At 51.4% G+C, this 19,945-nt stretch overlaps 1 protein-coding gene and 1 pseudogene across 1 annotated transcript in view; one reads left to right on the forward strand and one right to left on the reverse strand.

Moving 5' to 3' along the window:
• Window positions 1-19,945, forward strand: part of SART3 (spliceosome associated factor 3, U4/U6 recycling protein) — a 542,493-nt gene that overhangs the window by 475,990 nt on the left and 46,558 nt on the right. The window lies entirely within an intron of this gene.
• Window positions 10,979-18,943, reverse strand: LOC144792056 (chloride intracellular channel protein 5 pseudogene; annotated as a pseudogene).

A 19,945-nucleotide genomic window follows, 5' to 3' on the forward strand; every position in this document is an offset into this window, starting at 1 on the left:
GCCGAGACATGAAGCGGCAGGAGCGCCAGAGAGGCGTTCCAGGTCAAGGGGACGTTCTCCTATACGCTCGAGCCCACCTTCAAAGAAGAAGAGAGTTTCTTCGGGGCAGTCTCAGCCAAGACACCAGGCATCACAGAGTCGCTCCAGATCTCGCTCTAGATGTCCTTCAGGAGAGGTCTCTTCTCCTGTGAGCCTTTCGGCATCTCCCTCAGGCTCTCATGTCTCTCAGCGGGAATCAGCATCCAAGACCTCGGAGGTGGTGATCTATTCGTCTGAGGGTGCATCAGAGCATTCAGCTGGGTCGCCGCATGAAGAGGCGCATCCATCTCCCCCAGCACGTTCCCCTGAGAGAAGAGAAAGGCAAAAGTTACCTTCCATCTGACTGTCTCCTAGGTGGTACAGATCATTACACCACTGGGCCCCCGACAAAGATACAGTCGCTCGCTTAACACAACAGGTGGATCAGGATCAACCTCCTTCGAAACCCAGAGAGAGAACGCGCACTCCAGTGCGCTCAAGCAGTGTGAGGTCCAGGTCAAGGAGCAGGAGAAAGGAGCGCAGATCTCCTACCACTTCCTCATCATCTACTCGCTCCCATAGAGACTATTCTCCCACATTAACCGACAGCCCACCGTCTAGAATCTCTCCAGTGGAAGACATCTTCACTTTCCAGGACATTTTGGGCAGAGGGGCGCTTAAGCTGGGAATTCCAATGACAGCGCGCCAGACCAAGTCATCGGTGTTTTTTGAAACGCTGCATCATAAGACAGCGGCCAAACCTCTGCTTCCCTTGGTTCCAGGGATAATAGAACTAGTGATGGACGTGTTCCTCATGCCTGCGACCATAAAGTCTGTACCGGCGAGGATTCTTAAAAAATATCGGTCGCCAGAGGAGGATCCACTATTCCTCAGAGCCGACCCTCCCCCGGACTCAGTAATCATCGCAGCGGCAAGGAAGACCCATGCCGTGGCATCTTCCTCCACTACACCTCCAGACAAGGAGAGCAAGACGCGAGACTCCTGGGGACGAAGAGTATGCAGCACCTCGGCCTTCTTGCTGAAGGTTTCCAATGCGGAGGCGCTATTGGGCAGCTATGATAGATCCCTGTGTGATTCCTTGCAGCGCTTCGTCGAAAACCTCCCTCAGGAAGATCGCAGGGATTTCGAAGAGATCCTTACGGAGGGCAGCCAAGTCTCCAACCAAATTATTAGTGCTGCAGCAGATGGAGCTACCCCGTCAGCACATGGATATGCTCACGGGGTATGCGCAAGGAGGTCTTCGTGGTTGCGTCTTACCGCCCTAAAGCCAGAAGCTCAGACAAGGATCATGAATCTGCCTTTCTCTGGAACATCTCTATTCGGTTCACACACCGATGAGGAAATGCAGCGTATGAAGGCGGAATTGGACACGCTAAAAGCCGTGGGGCCTGAAAAGAAAAAAGAATTCCGAAAAAGGTTCCGCCCCTACAACAAGCGATCCTCCCAACAGAGGGTTCAAACCCCTCAGTGGCAGAAGGGTCAAGACCAACAGGGGCAGCAAAAATCCCAGTATAGAGGAAGGCGCTCCTCAAGAGGTGGAGGTAACCAGCGACAAGGCAATAACTCCAACAAGGTGCAATCCAAGCAATGAGTCTTTTCTTCCCCCAGCGCCGTTGACCACTCCAGTGGAGGGAAGCATCGCGCATCATATGGAAGAGTGGCGAGCCATTACAAAAGATCGTTGGGTGTTAGCTACGCTTCAGAATAGTTACTTTCTTCGGTTCCAACATCAACCTCCCTCTATCCCTCCACTGACAACATCGAGTCATCAGCTAAAACTCCTACAAAAAGAGGTAGCCACCCTTCTCACAAAATCAGCTATCGAGAGGGTACCGAGATCTCAGAGAGGGAAAGGAGTCTATTCAAGATATTTTTGGTCCAGAAAAAAGGCCAGAAAGCGGAGTACAGTCCCATTCTGGACTTGCGGACTCTCAACCTTTATGTCAGAAAAGCAAGGTTTCGCATGTTGCTGCTTCATCAAATATATCCACATCTCAGGCAGGGGGATTGGATTTGTTCGCTGGACCTACCAGATGCATACTTTCATGTACCAATAGATCACAGTCACAGGAAATATCTCCGTTTCTGGGTGGGGACCTCTCATTACCAGTTCAAAGTCCTCCCATTCGGGTTGAAGTCAGCTCCCAGAGTGTTCACGAAGTGCATCGCAGTGGTAGCAGCCGCTTTACGCCGCAGGGGTGTCTTCGTGTACCCATGTCTGGACGATTGGCTGTTGAAAGGTCCTTCCCCAGACAGTGTAAAGAACCATTTTCTGAGCTGCATCGATCTATGCCATCGGTTGGGTCTACATGTAAATTTCAACAAGTCAACTTCACAGCCGACGCAGCAAATACATTTCCTAGGAGCTCTGCTAGACTCCGAGGCAGGAAAAGTGTTTCTTTCGGAGGAGTGACAATCTTCCATCACTCAAAAATGCCAACTAGTTCTCCGAAGCAGAGATCTGACGGTGGGAAGGAATGCATCCCTGCTAGGGTCGATCAGCAGTCAGTTCACTGGGACGACAACATAACTTTGTCAAGCACGGCGCGAGCATCCATACCTTGGTGGATGAAAAGGCGAAATATGCAAGTCGGCATTCCATTCCATCAACCTCCTCCTGCCCAGACCCTGATAACGGATGCCTCTCTTCAAGGCTGGGGGCACAAGTGGGTCATCTCCAGACGCAAGGACTGTGGTCTCCCAAAGAGCGCTCCTACCACATCAACATGTTGGAGCTGAGGGCAGTCCATCTAGCCCTCAAAGCTTTCCTGCCTTCGATTCAAACATCATCAGTGTTAGTACAAACGGACAACACCACCATCATGTACTACCTGAACAAACAGGGAGGAACGCGCTCACGCACCCTCTCCTGCAAAATCTGTGGCATTGGCTCCTGGCTCGGAATCTGTCAGTCACAGCAGTCCATCTCCCAGGAGAACAGAACGTGAGAGCAGATGCTCTAAGCTGGCATTTCGAAGACAGAGAGGACTGGGTTCTCAACGACGAGGTAGTCGAAAACATCTTCCAGTAGTTGTCCCGCAATATATCTCTTCGCGGACGACGAAAACACCAAATGCTGAGACTTCGCCTCAAGATTCTACCGACCAGGATCGAAAGGGAATGCCCTTTTGATAGACTGGTCAGGGGAATTTGTGTACGTCTTTCCACCCCTTCCGCTGATCCCGAAGGTGGTGAGCAAGCTGAATCACTCGTACACAAGGATGATTCTCTTTGCCCCCGATTGGCCAAGACAGCGGTGGTACACAGACCTTCTACATCTGTCAGAATTTCCTCACAAGAGGCTGCCGTGCAGACTGGACCTGCTATCCAAGATGAACGCGAGGATTCATCATCCCAACCTTCCGTCACTGAGCTTGGCAGCATGGCTGCTGAGGTCATACAATACGTCCACCTAGGACTACCACAGGACTGCATGTCTATTTTGAAAGCGGCGAGACAACCTTCCACAAGGCATTCATATGCATGCAAGTGGAAGCGTTTCTACATGTGGTGTATGCAGAACAATTGTCATCCTATCAAGGGTCAGGAAGATGTCATTCTCCCTTACCTATTATATCTGGATAAAGCAGGGTTGACATTTAATTCCATTAAGGTGCACTTAGCAGCTATAACAGCTTACAGGATGTCACCGTCCCAACCTTCTTTTTTCCAGTTACAGGCTGTGAAAGATTTTCTGCACGCCCTCCGTCGCCTCCCCGGGAGTTGAATCTGGTGCTATCAAAATTGATTGGCCCTCCTTTTGAACCCATTCATAAAGCAACCTTGCAACATATTTCTTGGAAGGCTGCTTTTTTGGTAGCAATCGCGTCGGCTCGCAGGGTGAGGGAAATTCAAGCTCTCTGTTCCAAAGAGCCTTATACAGTGTTCCATCTGAATAGAGTGGTGTTGAGGACTCATCCCTCTTTTCTACCAAAGGTAGTGTCAGATTTCCATGTAAACCAGACCATCTCTCTACCCACCTTTTTTCCCAATCCCTCCACTCCAGCTGAGAGGGCCTTGCACTCTTTGGACCTGAAAAGGGTTTTAAAATTCTATCTTGATAGGTCCAAATCTATACGTAAGTCTGATCAACTGTTTGTCAACTATGGATCGATCAGAACCGGTTATGCAGCCTTAAAACGTTCCATCTCAAGGTGGATAGTTTCATGTATCAAACTTGCCTACCAATTGGCACAGAAGACCCTGGGGTTTTCTCCCAAAGCACATTCCACCAAGAGGAAAGCGGCTACTACAGCTTTTCTCCATAATGTGCCCATGTCTGAGATTTGTAAGGCGACGACCTGGAGGTCCGTCCATACATTTACCAGACATTACTGTCTAGATTCAGACACTAAGGCTGATACCCAGGTAGGCCAGGCCTCCTTGCGGAATCTGTTTAACGGCTGATTTTCAGCTGTTACAATCTTTGGTTGGGTCATGTGTTTCTCATTTACCTGCAGGTGGTTTGGGACAGGGCAAGGGTTTTTACAAAGGTGGCGCACACCTTAAAAGTATCGCTAGTAAATGAGTAAGGATTCTAGTTATGAGAGGTGCAAAAGGCACGAGGGGAAAAGCCCTATAACACCCCCAGAGGAGTACTACCAAAAGTTAGTACAAGAAATTTAAACAAACAGGGCGCCCTTGCACACTCCGAAGATAAACATAAAAATTGTAGTCTTAGTTAGCAATTTTTGTAGAGACAAAGGTTAATGAAAAAAACACATGTGAACAGTATATAACACGAGTGCTCCAGCGTAGATGTGGTGTCTTTATTGTTCAGACATGAAGAGAACCAACCGACACGTGTGTCGTGGTATATGGCACAGTCAGCCTACGATTCTTCAGGGCTGTACCGAACAGGTACAAAAGGAAAAGGTTGCTCTATCGGTGATAATTCCGACCTGATGGGGCCTATGACTGATGAAAATAGAAGTCACGTCTGTATGTAGAGGCTCTCATGCGGAATCCGAGTGAGAATCCGAGTCAAAAACATCCAAAACGGGGCAAATAATACGTGGTAATCGGAATAAGTGGTAAATATGTCTCCGTGGGGTAAGGAGCACTGCAGAGTAAAGGCACGTGACTCCTGGTGATCGTTATGTAGAGCGGGTAAGAGGACGGGTGCGTCCGGAAAACTTTCCAATGCGAGCTGGATAAACCTGCAGGTGGTTGATGGGCTTGCTATTCTATTCAGTGCTTATGACTATTGATGAGGATCCCCTGGAAGAGAAGGATGAGTTACTTACCTGTAATCCTAGTTCTCTTCCAGGGGCTACTTACCCTTAGGTTCACTAAGCCCGCTATGTGACCACTTCCTGTGGGAAGTGGGTATAACCCTGTTCTAGAGTTCCTAAGTGTACCAACACAAAGGAGGGCACTTCTGAAAAGTCGTACCTGCATCAAGTTAGGCCACCCTAGCATGGTACTTGCCTGGGGTGAGCACCCCTACCCGACTAGCTAATTTCCCACCTGTCCAGGTGCCAAAGTCTCTAGACAAAGATAGGGGTCTGCCTCCTCTCCTGTGAGGGTATCCTGATTTGCATTTCAAAGGCAGGAGCTTCTTTGAAGCTCGTCTGCCTAGGAGTGCTAATCAGTAGGTCATCATGAGGGGCGGAGTGTGAACACTCTCTTCCCTTGCAGGCTTTGTTTCTGACCTCCTGAGAGCAAAGGCCCTCACCCTGGGAGGTCAGCAATCTGTATTGGGCGGAAGACTGACAGAGACAAGTCAGCCATCACACCTGAGGCTGGTAGGTTTTCAAGGGCACCTCCAAGGTGGCCTCTGGTGCATGTATTTATTGAGCTGCCACTGGAATCCGGCTGGGTTTGTGAGTACGAGATATTTGATAATAAACATCCCTATTTTCAGTGAAGCCATCATGTAGCTGGGGAACTCATTTTCGCCAGTGTCATGCACATGTTCTAAAATGGCTTCCCTGTTCACTTGCACTGACCAGCACACGGGCTTATCGGCTCATGCAGGTATGCCCTCACATGTGATATTAAGCACCCTGCCTTAGGGCTGGAACATCTGCTGTAGGGGTGACTTAGAAACACTACCTGTAGTGTTAGCGGAACTGGCACATAGGGATGTGTGTCAGGTCGTGTTTTCACTTTTGTCTGCACCAAACCATCCAGCCTGCAATAGCAGCCCTGCATGAGTTTGGTGAGGGGTCCCCTGGGGTGGCACAATTCATGCTGCAGCCCTTGGGGGCCCCTCTGTATTACTTCAGGCCCTAGGTACCACGGGTTCCAATTACTAGGACGTATAGTGGGGGCTGACTTTTTGCCTGGCTTTTGATGCAACTTTGACGGAGGTGTACTGACCCTGCTATCCAGGTTGCTAGTACCAGTGTTCTTTTTCTAAAGTTGTACCACAATTGTTAGCTTCAGGCTCCCCTGTAAATGGTACCCCTCACTAGGGCCATGCTAACTGCCAATGTAGTCTGCATGTACATGGCACACTGCCCATGTGCCATGCCAATCAGCATTGCCTAAGGTATAGGTTAGTCACTCCTCTAGCAGGCCTTACAAGCCCTAAGGCAGGGTGCACTATATCTCAGGTGTGGGCTCATCTGCATGAGCACATATGCCCCTACAATATTTAAGCCCGTCTTTAATATTGTAAGTGTCAGGGAAGCCATAGCGAGTACATGGACTGGAAACTCGACAACTCGAGTTCCCCAGCACCATGATGGCTTCACTGAACCCAGGAGTGTTTGGTACTAAACAACTCCTCTTAATAAACATGATGCCCATGCACACTCAGATGATAAACATAAACAATGCAGTCGTTGTTAACAGTCTTTGTAGAGACAAAGGTTAGTCCAAAACACAATTAAATAGTATGTAGCACGATCGATCCAGCGTTGATGTAGTGTCTTTTATTGTTCAGATACGAGAAAACCAGCCGACACGTGTTTCGTCGTATATGGCACAGTCTGCCTACGACTCTTCAGGGGTGGGTGGGGATACATAAGAAAGCACCTTTGTACTGTATGGCAAACAATAATTCTTAACAGATGGTTAACTAGTTAAATGAGTCCAAAAGGATGGTACACATACGAGTGCCGTGGGATCTAAATAAAGAATGAAAATGAAAAGTGCGGATAAAAAGAATTGAAACCTATAGTGTTCTGAGGTGTTCCTGGTAGAAAAACGCTACATAGAGTAAGATGGATTGGGAGGGCAAGAAAAGGGGAAAAACAGCAAGCAAAAGAGTGAGTAATTGTGAGTAGGGTATTACTGTGTAGGAATGGTCATAATCGCCATCTGGGTAACTGACAAAAGGTATACTACATGGCAAGAGGTGATAAAGTAATCGTGATAAGGTGGCAATTGCCAGGATAAAAGGTGGGGTTTCTAGGAAACCCAGTGGGTCATACCTGTAACGGACGGGTACAAATTGAAAGGTCTGTAAGACCCAAAATTTCAAAAAAGCCCCATAAATCACCAAACCTGAAAAGGCTGTGTGACTCATTGGTAATCAGACATGTTGGGTGCACAGCTAGTAACATCAAGAGTTCTTACCGCTCTATCGGTGTTAATTCCGACCCGACAGGGCCCAGGACCGGTGAAAGAGATGTCTCATCTGTGTGCGGAGACTCTGAATAGGGTACCAAAAGCAAGGGTGTATAGCTACTAGTCAAGTCTTGAAATAGGTGTGAACACACAAAAATCCTGTGATCGTTTAGACAGTGCATGACCCAAGAGGTCAGAGACCGCTTACCTCAAGCGGAAATCGAGTGAAAATCTGACTCAAAGCATCAAACCAAGGTAAATGGTACGTGGTAATCAAGAATAAATTGAAACGGCAAAAGTAGTATGCGGGAGGAAAAGGGCGAGTAATGAAAGATGAAACCATACACTGCGATTCTGTTATGCTGTATATTTCAGACAACGTGAAACAAAAAGGGGGTGCACCACCATGGCCCTTGGCTAGTGTGAGATAAAAGGTCGTATGAGTGGAGTAAACTCATGCACATTGTTATCATGGATCTGCTACGGTGACTAAAAAGCGTCTAAAACAATGACCCACTGGGTTTCCTAAAAAAAAAACTTTTATCCTGCCAATTGCCACCTTATCACGATTACTTTATCACCTCTTGCCATGTAGTGTACCTTTTGTCAGTTACCCAGATGGCGATTATGACCATTCCTACACGGTAATACCCTACTCACAATTGCTCACTCTTTTGCTTTCTTTTTTTCCCCTTTTCTGCCCCTCCCAATCCATATTACTCTATGTGGCATTTTTCTACCAGGAACACCTCAGAACACTATAGGTTTCAATTCTTTTTATCCGCACTTTTCATTTTCATTCTTTATTTAGATCCCACGGCACTCGTATGTGTACCATCCTTTTGGACTCATTTAACTAGTTAACCATCTGTTAAGAATTATTGTTTGCCATACAGTACAAAGGTGCTTTCTTATGTATCCCCACCCAGCCCTGAAGAGTCGTAGGCAGACTGTGCCATATACGACGAAACAAGTGTCGGCTGGTTTTCTCGTATCTGAACAATAAAAGACACTACATCAACGCTGGATCGATCGTGCTACATACTATTTAATTGTGTTTTGGACTAACCTTTGTCTCTACAAAGACTGTTAACAACGACTGCATTGTTTGTTTATCATCTGAGTGTGCATGGGCATCATGTTTGTTCAAATTTCCGGTACTGACTTCTGTTAGTACTCTTCTGGGGGGTTATAGAAAATTAGAAACCTTACATTTAATGACCTGCGTTACTTTTAAGCTGTGCGACACCTTCTAAAAACCCTGGCTCTGTCTCACAACTCCTCTTAATAAACCCACTCTGATGCTAGTGTTGGTTTTATTAAAACATGTACTCAGAGGGGACCTCAGAGGTGCCCCCTGAAAACATACCAAACCTGGTGTGGTCTCTGACTGGCTTTAGGTGGTCTGCCACCACCAGACATGTTTCTGGATCCCTGCATCGAGAGCCCCTGCTCTCTGATGCCAGAAAGAAAGCACATTCTGGGCAGAGGTGTCGCACCTCCTCCACTAGGATGAGCACAGTGCTTGAGAAGGAAGCTTCAAGGCCTTACCACCTTTGTAATGTGGCCCTAGCCTCTGCTGCTAGCAGCAGATGCCAACCCCCGATTCCAACCCCCACTTTTGGCAGGAGAATCGTTGGGAAAACTTAGTGAGAATCGGAGGTAGTGCTCCCCTTCACCAAATCCACCCCTCAGGTGCTGGAGGCGAAGTGAAGCACAGTTTTCAGTGTCCACTATGTTGAAGATGATTTGTGACTTATCTAATCAGGGCTAGGGCTATGCCCCCCTCCCACAGCAAGGTGGCATGATAGTGGGTGTAGACACCTCAGATAAGAGACCCATTAGTCCCTACCTGTCACTCCCCTGTAACACCACTAAATCTATTGTTTAGGTGGTACCCGCAGACCCTGAAATGAGATTCCTAATGACTAACGCCAGACACTATATTTTGCACCAGCAGAGAAGATTGCACACACCAATTGACTTGGCCCAGCACTACCGGCCTTTCTGCAGCCCTCGACGATCCTGCCCCAAAAGACGACCTGTCCTGCAGCCCAGCAACCTCCAAAGCCTTGGGAGGAAGACCAAGATCTCCCATGGACAATGGACCTGCCCAGAAGAAACCAACTTTAAAGAACAAAAACCTCTGCCCTGAGGAACCCTGAACCCACCGCCGGGCACACCTCTGCAGCAGACTCCCACGTCCTGAGTCCAAGTGGCCCACAGGTCCTGTGAAAGTTCCCCAGTGCTTCTGAGCAAGAGTCCGCCGTGGGCTGACCCCTGCCGGCTTCCACCTCGACACCTGAAGCCTCAACTCGAAGACTCCCACGACTTGCTCGGTAAGATGTTTCTGACGCCTAAGGACACCCCTGCTTCCAAAGCCCCGGGCTTTGGGGGGCATGACTGACAGTGTCCCTACGTCCCCTAGCATCTTCACTTACCTTGGCAGCTGTGGGTTTTCTTAGTCCAGCCTCCTGGCCTGAGCCTGCAACCCTTCTTCAAAGCTGTTCTTCCTCATTAGTTTGCAAGGGGCGCCCAATGCTGTGTTGGGCCTCTGCACCCGGCTGCCCCTGTGCCACTGAGGGTGTAAGTTTGGTGCTGCCTTGTGGGCCCCCTCATGTGCTTACCTTAACCCCCGAAGATTGGGTTACCTAACCGTGTTACTCACCTGTGAGCAGTTTTCGATTACCCTCTATCACCATTGGATACCATCTGTGCCAGATTCCTAATTTGAACCTTGCACCCGGCTGCCCCTGTGCCGCTGGTAGTGCAGATTTGCTACTTATTTGTACCTTGCCTGGTGCTGATTCTTCATCCTGAAAACCAAAACTGTAAGTTGAATACTTACCTGCAAAACTGCATTCTTGTTTTCATCCCATAGGTTAACATTGCTGAAATGAAAATTGCAGTGTCCACTTTTTAAAGTATTTTTTTTTTAACTTGTTTTTTATGTATTTCTTGGTCTTAAAATAAATCTTGAAAGCTTATTTTTCTAAAATCGGTGTGGATCTCCTTTTTGAGTCGTGTGTCATTTATGAATCACTGTGTGCAAAACAAATATCTTACACTCCTCTGTGCCAGGCCTAAGGCTGCTCGACCACACTCCCACAGATTGAGCACTTTGGGTTTATATTTGACCTTGTACACTTCTGGGGTATCTCTAGACTCTTTGCACAATATAACCACTTAGTGGTATATCATATGAAGAGCCAGCTTCCTACAGGTGCCAAAGGTATTGCCAATTGGGGGAACTGTACAGTTTTGGGAAAGAGATTTGAATGAATGAACAATGAGTATTTCTATAGCGCACAGCTACTCAGAAGGAGTGTCCTGGCGATGTTTAGGTGACTCAAAGCAGAAAGGTGGGGTGGACCACTGATCTATTGTTATCCTACTAATACCTGAGTGCTGGCTATGCTGGTTAGGGCTTGGAGAGACTCTTGGCCACATCTGTGTACGCCATCTCTGTTTCTTTGTCCGCTGCACAAGTGTTGGTAAATTCGTCCCACGCATATGCATTCCTCAGGTACCGCCATATCCCCGGCATCTCCATTGGGATCTTGTAATTGTGGTATTTTTTTGCTACCATTTTTGCTAAATGAATTTTGGGTAGAAGATTGCAGACAGCAAGTGTCGGATCATAACCATCAAGGAACTTTCGCTTTAAACGCTTTTCATCCCCTGCACTGTTATCATCAATCTCCTCAGGCAGAGGTGTGTTTAGGTAATTAGCAAGCTTTTCAATGCTTTTGTCAAACCTTTCTCCAAGCTTGCACTGTCTTGCTGCTTCATGTTTTTGATGTAAGCAGAGAATTTGGAGAAAATATCAATTCCTGCAGTTTTGGATTCTCTATGCTTAGCAGCCAGTTCAGCGTACTTTGGTGGTGCCAGAGTCTCCTCCGGGAACTTTACGATTTTGATGATATCGGTCTTGACCTCACCATTAAAGGTTAGTTATGGTAGGTTGGCCCTAGGCGCCAAATTGTGAAGATCAGCTGGTTTTCTTTGAACTGGCAATGGGGAGCTGGTTAGCAGGAACCAAGAGCCCTTCTTGTCGAAATCACATTATGTACCAGGCACAAAGTGAGGGAGACCAGTCACAAAAGGAGTTCTTTCCTACATGGGGTTACAATTCACTTTCTATTGAGGTAAAACAGATGTCTTCTCAGAGGTTTTACAGCCTGGACAGACCTCGTCCAAGTCTTTGTTGCCATTCAGTGAAGCCCTGACTGACACCTTTATTGGTACATGGGCTTAGCCTTATTCATGCCCACGCTTGAATAGACAAGTAGCACAATGCCACATACCTACTCAAGGTAAATCTGTGTTCCTGATGCTGCACTCGACTTCTGCGAACCTGGTCATTGAGGTTTTTAGAGTCTAAGTGGATAAGGCACTCAGGATACAGGTGGAGTTGCCCTTTAGTCAGTGAACACTAGCTGTTTGCTGGGTAGGTACTCCCCCGCATTATGGGACATGGTTGTATGTATCTTGCTAGCAGTCCTGGTTGAATTCTGCTCCAGCCTTGCGCAAACCATTGAGGATGATCTGAACGCAACCAAATACATTATATCGCTGGATTGAACACTACTGATTGCTTAGGCAGTACAGTTGGGACTAAAGGAGAGTGCCAGCGTCATGCATAGGTGGGATGCACAGGGTTGTAGGGTGATGTTCAGGTGCCACTCATGGTAATGCCTTTTGGCAGGTCTCGCCTATTTGACAAGAAGAAAGATTCCATACTAGAACGCTTCAAAGAAAGCCAAGCCACAGCAAACTCTCTCGATCTCTCTGCACCCGTTAGTACCTCCAAAACATTTGCACCTTTTGAGGACTCACCAGTGTTTTGCAAACAGGCTACACCAAGTCCCGCCACCCTAGCAACAGGCATCCCAATCCTTTCAGGGTGGGGGATCCAGCAGACAATATCCAGGTCTTCAGGGTAAGCAAGCATCTCAGTCCACATGCCCCTCTAGCAGCAGCCTTCAAACCACTTTCAACAGAATCAGTCCTTTCCGAACTGACACATCTTCCACCCACATCAGGGCAACTGTCAGGCAAGCAGTTTTGCATTGTGCTACAGAACGTTCACGCTCTTTTGACAAAAGGAGCCATATGGAGAATCCCAAACCTTGTAGAAGGAACTGGATGTTACTCCCGCTATTTGCTAGTGCTGAAAAATAATGTCATATTTTATATATCTGAAAGAAACAGGTTAGTATTAGATTCCTTACCTTAGAATATCCCCAGGCGTCAGTCTGGATCCGGAAACTTTTGCGTAGCAGTACCCCTGCGCGTCGGTAGGCGTCGTCTGCAGGCGTCCCCTGCGGCTCCGCGTCGTCGGCGTCGTGCGCCGTGATGACGTCGCTGGAGTATATAGACGCCGCCTCCGCGCGCTGACGTCAGTTCTTCTTTTTTCCGCGCCAGTTAGCGCAGATCCGAAGAGCAGTACTCCGGTCTTTTGACCAAGTTTTTTGTTAACTAATTAATCTTTACGGTGCCGGTAGGATGCCCGGTTTCAAGAGTTGCGACGAGTGCGACCGCCTGATGTCGGTCACCGACCACCATCGACTCTGCCTCCGGTGTCTGGGCGCGGACCACGACGTGGAGTCCTGCGTCGACTGTCGGGCCTTGACTGGAAAAGCTAGGCGGGAGCGGTCCCGCAAGCTTCTCGAGCTCCGGGTGTCGGCCCCGCGTCGAGAGCGGTCCCGGTCCGGTCGGAGGTCGAGGGAGCGGTCGAGGGAACGATCGCGGAGCCGCCATGGGCGCTCCGGGAGTCGCCACCATTCCTCCGGCTCGTCAGGTAAGCACAAGAAGTCGGGGCGTCGCCATCGCACCCCCGACTCCCCCCGACGCCCGCGTGCTGCGGCCGGGGGCTCGGGTGACCCCACCCCCGCGGTCCCGCATGGGTCGCCGACGCCGTCTGCCCCACACCTGTCGGTCCCTGGGGAAGGCGCGTCGCGTGAGGAGATCGAGGCCTTCCTCATTGCTATGAGGGCGAGGTCTTCTCCGGTGGGGCCTTCGGCGCCTGCGGGCCCGTCGGTCCCGTCTGGGGGCCCGAGCGGTTCGGGTGCTCCTGCCCCGGCGCCGCCGGTGGCTCCGGCCCCGGCGCCGCTGGTTCCCTCTGGTTCGTCGCCGGCTGGTCTCCCGGCCTCTCCGGCGTCGGTTCCTGTGGGACAGCCCGTGGTACCGCCCCCGCGTGGTGCAGCGACTCCGCCGTCGGCTCCGGCCGGCGTCGGGTCACCTGCGCCGACGCCGCGCGGCGCCACCCCCCTTTCCTCCCCGACTCCGGACGCGGAGCCGGACCGGCGTCGATCGGCGCCGGATCCGACGCCGATGGGGCCCGTTGACCCCGATGTCTATATCGTCGACCCAGAATATGGGTATGACGAGGAGGAGTATGGAGAGGGTTGGGAGGGGTCTGAGGACCCTCTATCCCGTGCCTGCCAGTACGATGTGGACTGGGTAGGTGATCTGGGTGATGCCAGTGGCCTGGACGAGTCGCCCAACCCTGGGTTTGTCTCTCCGTCCCCTGTGGCGTCTGAGGCAGGTGCTGCCTATTCGGTGGTCCTGATGAGGGCTGCCAAGGCCTTACACCTTGAGCTCCCCGTCGCGAAGGTCAAGCCGAATATTCTGACGGAAGTGTTTAAACCGCAGTCATGCCCCCAGGAGCCTCTGCTGCCGTTTAATGAGGCCCTGACGGATGTCCTTCTGGGCACCTGGTCCAGGCCCGCTTCTGGTGCGCCGGTTGACCGGAACGTTGCCAGGCGCCACCGTCCATGCTCGGACGACCCTGCCTTCCTATCCACCCATCCCTCCCCGGAGAGTCTGGTGATCCAGGCCTCCACTTCACAGTCCGCATTCCCGTCGGCTCCGCCCGATCGGGAATCAAAGAGGTACGACCAATTTGGTAAAAAAGTGTTTTCCTCTTTGAGCGCTGGGCTGCGGTCTTGTAACACCGCGTGCCTCTTGGGTCGCTACACCCACTCCCTGTGGGATACGGTCGAAGAGTGTTTGCCGCAATGCCCCCAGGAAGTGCGGGACAAGCTCACCCGGGCCTTGGTTGAAGGCCGGGATGCGGCGCGGTACTCGATCCGTTGTGGTCTGGACACAACAGACTCACTGGGACGGGCCATGTCCACTACGGTGGCGATTCGTCGCCATGCCTGGCTGAGATCTGCCAACTTCTCGCCAGACGTCCAAAATACGCTCATGGACATGCCATTTGATGGCAGTCGCCTGTTTGGTGACAAAGCGGACCACGCGCTGGAGCGCTTCAAGGACTCCAGGGTCACGGCCAAGTCCTTGGGTCTCTCGACCCAGCGCCAGCAGACGGGTTCGTTTCGGCCCTTTCGTGGCCAAGGGAGGGGAGGTCCCACACGTGCTGCCAGCCACGCGACGCAGAGCGCTCCCCAGCGCGGTGGCGGCCGTGGTTTCCGCCGTGGTGGCGGTAGAGGCCAGCGTCGTGGTCAGTCCACGCCCCCCTCCGCTGCTGCATCCAAACCTTCCTAGTCCGAGCTTTCGGGCTCACGTGACGCCAGTGGGTGGCAGGGTTCGCCATCACCTCTCCCGCTGGCGCGCGATAACATCGGACAGGTGGGTGCTGCAGCTTGTCCGAAGGGGCTATGCCCTCCCCTTCGAGTCCACTCCTCCAGCCATGCCACCGCAGAACCACCGTGTGTCGGGGGACCACTTGACACTTCTGCAGGAGGAAGTTACGGCCCTCTTGGCCAAGGGGGCCATCGAGCGCGTTCCTGGGCCAGAAGTAGGGTGTGGTTGCTACTCCCACTACTTTCGGGTACCCAAGAAGGACAAGGGAGGCCTGCGTCCTATCTTGGATCTACGGAACGTCAACGGCTTCCTCCGGAAGGAGAAGTTCAAGATGTTGACTTTGGCTCAGGTCTTGGCTGCTCTCGACCCACAAGACTGGATGGTAGCGTTGGACTTGCAGGATGCGTATTTTCACATCCCCGTCCTGCCGGCCCACCGGCGTTACCTGCGGTTCACGGTAGGCCACGAGCACTTTCAGTTTATCGTGCTCCCATTCGGCCTTACCAGCGCCCCACGGGTGTTCACGAAAGTGATGGCGGTGGTCGCAGCTCATCTGCACCGGTTAGGGGTTTCAGTCTTCCCCTACCTCGACGACTGGCTGTTGAAGGCGGGCTCGCCCCAGACAGTCGTCCACCACCTTCAGATGACGGCGGACCTCCTGCACGAGCTGGGGTTTTCCATCAATGTGCCGAAATCACACCTGTGTCCCTCTCAAAAGCTCCTTTTCATCGGAGCGGTTCTCGACTCGGCGCAGTTTCGGGTTTATCCTCCGGAACGGCGGGTCCGGGATATTCAGGCTCTGATTCCCATCTTTCAGCCGTTATCCCGGGTTTCGGTCAGGTTGACGCTGCGGCTTCTGGGGCTGATGGCCTCCTGCATCCTTCTGGTGCATCACGCCAGGTGGCGGATGCGGGCTCTGCAGTGGGACCTGAAGTTTCAGTGGGCCCAGCATCAGGGCAACCTATCCGACCATGTCCTGATCTCGGAGGGCACTGCGAGACAGTTGCAGTGGTGGCTTACGGACCGCGATTGGGTCAGGGGCAGATCCCTCTCCCTTCCCCAACCGGAGCACGTGGTTGTGACGGACGCGTCCCTCCAAGGCTGGGGTGGCCACTTGGGAGAGGCGGAGATCAGAGGCCTCTGGTCTCCGGCGGAATCCCGGCTCCATATCAACATGTTGGAGCTGCGGGCGATTCGCCTAGCACTGAAGGCATTCCTCCCCTTTGTCAACGGGAGTGTGGTGCAGGTGTTCACGGACAACACCACCGCCATGTGGTACTGCAACAAACAGGGCGGTGTTGGGTCGTGGACCCTTTGCCAGGAGGCTCTGCGCCTCTGGCAATGGCTGGAACGTCAGGGCGTGACTCTGACGGTTCAACACCTGGCAGGTTCTCTGAACGCCAGGGCGGACGAACTCAGCCGTCGGTGCTCGGTGGATCACGAATGGCGTCTGAACTCGGATGTGGCGAGAGGCCTCTTTCAGCAATGGGGAGAGCCTTGGTTAGATCTATTCGCCACAGAAGAGAACGCGCAATGTCATCAGTTCTGCGCGTTGGAGTTTCCAAGACGGCACTCGCTCGGCGACGCCTTTCGGCGCGAGTGGAATTGCGGTCTGTTGTACGCCTTTCCGCCTATACCACTTCTGCCCAGAGTGCTGAAGAAGATCAGGCGCGACCGGGCCCAAGTTATCCTTGTGGCTCCGGACTGGGCTCGAAGGTACTGGTATCCCGAGCTACTCAGCATGACAGTCGGTCCCTCGATCCGCCTGCCCCTTCAGGAGGACCTTCTGTCGCAGCAGCAGGGGACGGTCCTCCACCCGAACCTGTCCAGTCTCCACCTCCATGCGTGGAGATTGAGCGGCGACAGTTGAGGCCATTTGACTTGCCTCCTGAAGTCTGTGATGTCATTCTGGCAGCCAGGCGTCCCTCCACAAAGTCGGTATACGCCTGCCGGTGGAACAGATTTGTGGCATGGTGCACAGCAAAGGCTGTGGATCCCCTTTCTGCCCCTCTGTCTGAGGTTCTCCTCTTCCTCCTTTCCCTTGCCCAGCAGGGCTCTGCTCTGGGCACTATCAAGGGCTATCTTTCTGCCCTTTCCGCCTTCTTGAGGCTACCTGATCAGCCATCTTTGTTCAAGTCCCCTATTGTGTTGAGATTCTTGAAGGGCATCACGCACATGTATCCTCCAACTCCGTTCGTGATGCCTCAGTGGGACTTGAACTTGGTTTTGACTTTCCTGATGTGCGCTCCCTTTGAGCCCCTTCATTCCTGTCCTCTCCGTCTTCTCACCTTAAAGACGGCCTTCCTGGTAGCCATCACCTCTGCCAGGAGAGTGAGTGAGCTCCAGGCTCTTTCTATTCAACCTCCTTTCTTGTCTGTTCATCCTGATAAGGTGGTTCTTCGAACTAGACCTTCTTTCCTGCCCAAGGTAGTCTCTGCTTTTCACATTGGGCAGTCCATCACTTTGCCCTCCTTCTTCCCACCTCCGCATCCTTCGAAGGATGAAGAGCGGCTCCATCGTCTGGACCCAAAACGTGCGCTTTCATTCTATATGGATCGCACACGCCAGTTCCGGGTGGATGACCAACTGTTTGTTGGCTACGTGGGTGAGAAGAAGGGAAGGGCGGTACAGAAACGAACCATCTCTCGGTGGGTCGTCCTGTGCATCAAAGCATGCTACTCTTTGGCTCGGAAGGAGCCTCCTGTTGGGCTGAGGGCCCATTCCACTCGGGCCACGGCGGCTACTACTGCCCTGGGCCGGGGAGTCCCCTTGCAGGACATTTGCCAGGCGGCCACGTGGGCCTCGCTGCACACCTTTGCGAGGCACTACTGCCTGGACAGTCAAGTCCGGAGGGATGGCTTCTTTGGCCGTTCGGTCCTCCAGGACTTTCTGGTGTAGGTTGTATTGGTTCGCAGACCCACCACCGGGGTTGGTATTGCTGGGGTATCTATTCTAAGGTAAGGAATCTAATACTAACCTGTTTCTTTCAGATGAACAAGTTACTTACCTTCGGTAACGATATATCTGTAAGAAACAGTAGTTAGTATTAGATTCCTTACCGCCCCTCCCATCCTCCCCGTTCTGCGAACTGATACCTAGGGTTAAGGACATCCCTTTCAGGGCCCTAGTTTTCAAATGGCACCAGTGTTGGTTCTCACATGGCTCTGCGTGTTCTGGCGCGGAAAAGCTGTGTGCAAAGAACTGACGTCAGCGCGCGGAGGCGGCGTCTATATACTCCAGCGACGTCATCACGGCGCACGACGCCGACGACGCGGAGCCGCAGGGGACGCCTGCAGACGACGCCTACCGACGCGCAGGGGTACTGCTACGCAAAAGTTTCCGGATCCAGACTGACGCCTGGGGATATTCTAAGGTAAGGAATCTAATACTAACTACTGTTTCTTAGAGATATATCGTTACCGAAGGTAAGTAACTTGTTCGACCGGGCTCTCAATTTGTTCTGTGGAAGGACACATTCAAGATGCTCATGTTGGTCCATCTTTTGTCTGCCCTGAATCCAGAAGTGAAGATGGTAACTTTGGACCTGCAGGATGCTTATTTCCATGTTCCCATCCTGCAGGCCCACTGGTACCACTTGTGGTTAAAGGTGGGCCACGAGCATTTTTGGTTTGCCATGTCCCTTCAACCTCACCAGTTCCCCTCAGCTGTTCACAAAAGTGATGCTGGTGGTTGCAGCATATTTTTGGAAGTCGGCATACAAGTGATTCCCTACCTGATTGGCTGTGGAAGGTGGGCGTGCCACAGTCAATCGTGCACCATCTCCAGATGATGGTGAACCACCTGAACCTCCAGACGATGGTGAACCTTCTGACATCGTTGGGGCTCACTATCAATGTGCCAAAGTCACTCTTGACTCCTTCAGTGAGGCTTACTTTAATTAGAGCCATACTGAATACAGTGTATTTTCATTCCTTACCTACCGATCAGCAAGTCCAAGACATTTGAGCGAACATCTGGATGTTTCAGCATTGATCCTGTGTTTTGGCGAGGGTAACTCTGGGGCTTCTTTGTGTATTGGCCTCCTGCATACTGCTCGTTGATCATGCGAGATGCACATACGGGACCTGCAGTGGTAGCTAAAGTCGCAGTGGGACCAGCATCAAGGGAACCTGTCAGATTCCATCCCTGTTACGGAGGAGATTTAAAAGGATCAGCAGTGGTGGAAGCTTGACCGCAATTGGACCAGTGGCAGACCCCTTTCCTTACCCCACCCAATGTTGACCATGATAACAGATGCTTCCCTGCAGTGTTAGGGTGATCATCCTAACTCAGCAGCAAAGCATCTGTTACCATTGTGATGGTCAGCGGATTCTGTTGTCCTTGAGAGACCCATCTCCACATCTACCTGTTAAGGTTGAAGGCCATTCACTTGGTGTTGAAAGCTCATCTTCTGCCCATCAGTTTTCCTATGTGTACTCCTTTTGAGCCTCTGTATACGAGTTAAATTCATCACAGGCAACACCACAACCATGTGGTATTGCAACATGCAGGGTTGGGTATGGTCCTGGGCCCTAGACTAGGAAGGTCTGTAGAATTGTCAAGGCAACTTCATAATCGTGCTCCACCTATTGAAATCATTAAACTCATGGGCGGGCAAACTCGTCTGATGACTCCTAGTGGATCAGAAATGACAGTTACAGCCAGAGGTGGCACAGATCATTTTCCAGCAAGGGGGCGAACCTGGACTCAGTCTCTTAACCAATGCCCAGAACATGCAATGTCAGCACTTTTGTGCACTGAAGTTCCAAAGAAACGTTTCGCAGAAACACATTCCACCTAGTGTGGAACACAGGACTCCTGTATGCCTTTCCACCAC

This window comes from Lissotriton helveticus, chromosome 11, assembly GCF_964261635.1.
Source record: "Lissotriton helveticus chromosome 11, aLisHel1.1, whole genome shotgun sequence".
Classification (NCBI taxonomy): Eukaryota; Metazoa; Chordata; class Amphibia; order Caudata; family Salamandridae; genus Lissotriton; species Lissotriton helveticus.